The 6135-nt window shown below is 48.4% G+C and overlaps 1 non-coding gene across 1 annotated transcript; it reads right to left on the reverse strand.

Annotated features, from left to right (window-relative positions):
* Positions 1–4961: 4961 nt before the first annotated feature.
* LOC120965492 (U1 spliceosomal RNA) lies at positions 4962–5121 on the reverse strand. Its single transcript, XR_005758545.2, has one exon. It is a non-coding gene; the product is annotated as a U1 spliceosomal RNA (small nuclear RNA).
* Between the last annotated feature and the right edge of the window lie 1014 nt (positions 5122–6135).

Genomic DNA, 6135 nt, shown 5'->3' on the forward strand with positions numbered 1-6135 from the left:
AGGTTTGTGTCTAGACGGACACGAGACGGATGCACCGCACGTACTCTCGATGTCCGCCTCGGGCCCGCGTGTTGGCCGGCAACCACCACCGTTGGTCCTATTAAAGGCCACGCATGCGCCCGGGCCCGCACGTCAGCCTCAGGAAGTGTCCCACGCGTCTCCTTTATAATGCAAGCGTGTGGGGCCAGGTCTCATCCACTTCTCGCCACACCAATCCACATCGAGAGCTTGCTCCCCCGTCGCCCAGCACGAACCCTAGCCCGCTGTCATCGCCATTGGCTTCTTCGGTCACGGCAACAAGCATGGCAAACAAGGCCATGGAGTCAGCTCATCGTGTCGCCCGACCAACTTCACGTTAGCGCCGTAGGGGGGGCATCACGCGCACATGACCAGCTATACATCCCAGTGCACTGGGTATAACTGCGTCCCGCTGTCGTCGTCGGACGTCAACCTCCCGCACGGCTGGCACCTCGACCCCAACCGCATTCCCGTCTCGGCTATGTTGTAGTCTGAGCGCACACGTGCATTTGAGGTCCGCAACCATCGTTCCCTCCTCACGCCGGAGCAACTCCGCGACCCCGCGTACGCTCAGGACTCCCTGAACTGGTACTTCTGGTTCGCGATGGAGCACGACGTACACCACCGTGGGCTCGTCCAGATGGATGCCTATCCTCCACCTCTGTCGGTGGTGGTGAGGGAGGAGGAGGAGGCCGCATTCGAGGTGACCCTCGAGGAGACAACGTGGAGAGCCATGGAGGAGTGCGTGCGCACGGAGATGGCCATGTGGTCTGGCCTCTAGCAGGCACACCAGGAGTCTGCAGCCGGCGTCTAGGCACCGCCGCCACCATCGGCATCGCAACCGCTACCGCCCTCACCCGCACTAACGCTCATCCCCAAGACCTATCAGTGGACAAGCGCACGGCCGATCTACGCCCCTGCGCCACCATTTAGCTGGGCGCAACGGAGGAGGAGCTGTAGCACATCGACGAGTGGGAGGGACGCACGTTCGCAACCGAGCGGGCAGAGGCGGAGTGCCTGATACAGTGGGGGCGCGAGGAAGAGGTCGAGCGGCGCGAGCTAGAGAAGGAGGCAGCACAACAGCAGACGTCGGAGGCTGTGGCGCTGGCGGCTTACCAGCAGGCCTTCCCATGGGCGCTGCCGCCGGCGTTTGTCGACCTGACCGAGGAGGGCAAGGACGACGACGCCTAGGGCGGCGAGCGGCGAGATGTTTTTTAAGTTTTAATCTATTGTTTTATGTTTTAATTATTATAAGTGGATTTTGGCACGATGTTTTAATATGCATGTTTCTATTTTAAATGTTTTATGCCTATTTAGTTTTTTTTAAGTTTCCGCGTGGACCAAATGGGTCGGGCGCATTGGACGCACCTACGCCCCCCCTCCCCACCCCCCGGCCAAAATTGGACGCATTCGTCCGCATGGTCGACCCAAAGGGATAAAGAAAAAGACAAATATCGTGTCCGTTTGCGTCGGCCCGGTTGGACTTGACCTAAGGTCCTTTAATTAGATTCTACTGCAGCCGCCTCCTCCCCCAAGAAAAGCTTAGGGTTCCTCTGCCTCCAGCCGGTCCGCGTCGTCTCCCGTGGCCTTAGGGCCAAGGCAGCGCGGTGGATCCCGGCCCTTGCCAGCAGGAGAGCTCTGTTTTTAGAAGTTCCTTCGAGTTTTGTTAGGGTTTGTGTCCTGCTCAGGAAGACGAAACGGTGGCGGCTCCCTGAAGATGGAATAAGGTTCTCCTCGCCTAACCCCTGTCCCGGTGGTGTGTCTAGTATCGTCGGTAGGCGTGCGGAGGTGTGTCTCCGACGGATCTGTCCTTGATGGATTTGCTCGGATCTGGTCGTATTTCGTCTACATTTGTGTTTATTGACGGTTGTTCTGCTACGATGTTCCTATTGGGTCTTAGCACGACGACTTCCAGACTGTCTACTACAACAAGTTTTGACCGGCTCCGGTGAGGGAGGGGCGATGACGGCGGCGTGTCTTCGGCTCGCTTCATTGCTTGTAGTCGTTGCTATATGGTCTACGGATCTGGATATAATTTTTATTATTTTTAGTGTTCGTTATACTGCCATGATTGAAGCAAAATAGATCGAAAATTTTCTCGCAAAAAAGAAGATTCTACTAACCCACCTTATTTAAAGATGTGCATGGTTATGTGAAAAGTTGTGAACCTGAATAATGTTAATCGCTACTATGATTGCCAGAGAACAGATTTTTAATGCGGATATCAGTTCAGTGTGCTTGTACTCTGCCACCTCTATTTGGGTCATCGGTTGTACATTGTCATTGATAGAGGTGCTGTCAACAGGTAGAGCCATCAGTCTCCGTCTCAGTGTCATATAATGAAGACACGGATGGATGCGTTTAATTTTTATAGAGATATTTTTCCAAGAGAATATTTCACTTTGTGTTGCAGTGTGTTGTTATTTCCTTGTGTCATACAGCACAACAGTTGTACTCACACTTCCAAGTGACGGTGAGCACGGCTGTATGGAATATATCTATCTTTGGTTTCATCTGATTCTGATGATAGTATTGCCTGTCATCGCCCCTTGCTGTGTTATTGTGTTACTAGTGTTTTTCATGTTTTCGTCGAGTGCTACTTGTGCTTAACCAGCATCACATGAACCGCAAATGCACTAGTCATTGTCATTTTCCTTACACTCTATCTCGTTTCTCTGTTTGTTACTTTTCTTAAATTTTCAGTTCATTCTTCTAATATTTGTTTTTCAATTTATTATTCTTTTCAAAGAAGTTGCGAACGCCTGTAACTCCATGGCCCAATTATGTTTGTATCTCTATGGTCTCAGCTATGTGTGGGTTTCAAGGTTGGGCAGACCTCCCGCATGGCCTACTTCACTCTGTTGTTGCTCTGTAACTCTACTGGAATCATTCCTTTTTCCTCCGATCTCTCCAAATCGATGTTGTTGCCACCTCCCCTCCTCCAGCCTCATGTCCCTCTGTGCTCTCCTCGTCCGTGCCCATTTAGCAGCAGCCTCGTACGTAAACGTTCATGTTATGTTACTGATCTTGCCAACCAAGGCACCTAAACGTTTTGGTGACAGCAAATCCCCACCTAGTCCGATCCTCTGGATAGTTCTCCTTATGTATGTCTTCACTAGTGTTAGTATCTCAACTCCACAACTACCGGTCAACGGATACATTCACTTCTATGACTACGATGCTGCCCTCACGGCCCATCTTTCGCCACACTACTCCCTCACAGCCCAATTACTTTTGAGACCTTTTACGGTGCATCAAATCAATTTGGGCCGGTAAACTCTTGCTTGTATGTTCTCCTCGAAATGAAACGATTAAGAAGATCGTGGTCTTCAAAGGCCAGGCCTTCGGCATGGATCATGATCAAGGCTGTTTCTCGTGCACTTAGTACCCCGAATTCACATACAGAAAATAGCAGTTGATTTCAATGGAAGCATGACCAGCAAATGGCATCTTGCCCACCCGTGGCCTGTCGCGTGCGACGACTGCTTCTCATGCTTGGTTACCAGGCCGTTTTGCCAACCGCCGACATGAACGAAATCGAATTTCATTGCGGGAAATTAGGAATATTGTCCATCAACAGGGGATACCTTTTTCCCGCAACAAAAAGAAAACAGGGGATACCTTGGAAGCCTTCCGACTCGACTTAATCGACTGAACCTACAAAGTGGGTCAAGGTGGAGAAGTGGGAACTGAGCTATCTTCATCAACATCAAAGAGACAAGTCAGCCCCGTTGCTGCATGAACCTAGAGAGATGGAAGGAAGGAGCCACGGATCACACGTTTTTAATTTTTATTTTGAATGGTGAGTGGATCACATGTGAGTTGGGTCACTCACTGTAGGAAGGCGTCTCCATTATAAATTGTGGCAAAATGATGCAACCCATGTGGGTTGTGCCCAGTATGTTTTATTCGTATCCGTGATGATCGGCGGTCGCCATGGATGGTTATTAGTGCTCTGCATATGAGCTCCACCCGTAAGATATATCGACTTTATGTATGTAGATGTGATTCAACATTGAACCTTTGATATGTCGGATCATGTTGGCAATCCTCAAGTATATTAGGAGTATCGTCGATTTGTGGCCTCTTACTTCAGCATTCATGACAATGCTGAAGCCAACTCTACCAGCTTGTTCCGAAAAATTGCTCTTCCAGCACAGAACAGAACAGTGGCTCTTTCGAAGTCTGTGTAATAGATGTTCGTGGCGGATCTGAAGTTTTTGCGGCTAGTTCCATCCTCGAGTGTTTGGAGCATGGCAAGAGATGTTCCTTTTATCAGTCAGATGTGTTGTTTAACTACTTACTGATTCTTCTGCCTTTTGACTTTGGTGGAGCTGACAAATTTCAAGTGTAGTTTTGGCTTAAGAGGCATGCTGGGGCCTTATTTATTTTGAATGCCCGGCCTTGTGAATTTATCAATGTGTAAGCAAAGGATTCTTCTTCAGGTGCATGGTTTTGGTCTTAGGTTGCTTGCAGCTGTTGAATGGCTGAATACGTGTACCGGAAAAATGAATTTTGTTTTGTTTGGTGTCTGGTTGCTGGCCCTGAACATGAAGAAGACATGTATTGCACTGAACCACTAGACTGATGCTAAGCCACTAGACTGCAGTAACTTCAGTCGGTCCAGACTACATGTTTCTGCATGTGTTCTTGTCAAGTTTTACTTAGTTGCAACAGGAAAGCAAAGAGCAGCAGAACATACAGCCTGCCAGCACCAGATGCATATGTTAGGTCGCTCAGAAATTTGGATCAGAACCCCCAGCAGGCATGAGAAATTGCTTCTAGCTGCCTCTCGCTGTGCAACAGAAGGACCAGACAAGGGACTGGATTGTAAAAAACGACCTAGTATGAAGCCGGCCAGGGACCAAAATGTTGTAAAACCGGACCTTGCGTGTAGGTTGGGCCGACCGGCCAGGGACCAAAATTTAATTTTCAAGGATTGGCAGGGGCCGCGCGAACGCGTACCCCCTCTACCACAAATTATGACGTCCACTCTCCCACTTAGGGAGATGGTGGGCCAGCGCATCCACCAAGTGCAATGTTGACCACTGACCCAGGCCACGAGCCTTCTTGATCGCTCGTCGACCCCGTCCAGGTAAGTATGGAACAACGTCGCACCTTGCCCTCGTTTTATAGCCAGCGCTCCCGCCCGGTGCTCCTCCGCTTGGCGAGGTGGGACTAAAAACCGAAGCGCAGCAAGCGGCAGCAGCGGGCGGTGCGGGAGCCAGTCACGGAAGGCTGCTCGTTTGAAATGGGCTGGCGTTTGCTATATCTGGGCCTCAATTACGGACGAAGTATAGACCTGGGCCTTGAAAGCCGTAGCAGGCTAGCAGCAGCTTTGTGCCCGTGTTGTTACTGAGCTTCTCCTCGTGTAAATCCTGTTGCACTCTCCTCTAACGCTCAAAAAAAGGTTGATGATTTCCTCAAATATAAAATTTGCACTCTGCTCTATAAAAAATCCTCCCATGGGAACTCTTTCCCAAACAAATAAAACGATTTCATGGCAATTCTTAAGAAATTTCATGGTGTATCCTAAAAAAAATCATGGTAATTTCATGCTTCCTTCCTTTATTTTAAAAGATTTTCTTTCTTTCTTGTGCGAAAGATTTTTAGTTGTTCTTGTAACAAAAGATATTTAGTTGTTACTCCATCCACCTGAGTTTATAAGACCTATATTTCTAATATTTACTATTATCGTTGTTAGACCAATAATATAGGATACATATGTCGTAAAATATACCATTAGAGACTTCCAAATACAAATTCGGTGGTATATTTTTATGCTAGTCATCTAATATCGTTATTGGTCTAATATATTGCTGAGGGAATAACCAAAATCCAATTAGGGGACCCACCCCAATCCTACATGGCATGTCATATAGACAAGCCCCTACATTAGCAAATTGACCTGATTGATCATTCCTATTCACATAGGTATAAGTTGAAAATACCATTTTATAATAAGATATGATATGTAAAACCTAATGCATTAGATGTAGTGACACACCGGACCTAGTGGCGTCCCTCCTTTTTCTTTTTCGTACCTGAGGTAGGTTGAATGATTCCATTGTCCACGCAAGTCACCCAGTCTATACAAGTCCAAACAAGACTATGGTC

This window comes from Aegilops tauschii, chromosome 5 (assembly GCF_002575655.3).
Source record: "Aegilops tauschii subsp. strangulata cultivar AL8/78 chromosome 5, Aet v6.0, whole genome shotgun sequence".
In the NCBI taxonomy this organism is placed as follows: Eukaryota; Viridiplantae; Streptophyta; class Magnoliopsida; order Poales; family Poaceae; genus Aegilops; species Aegilops tauschii.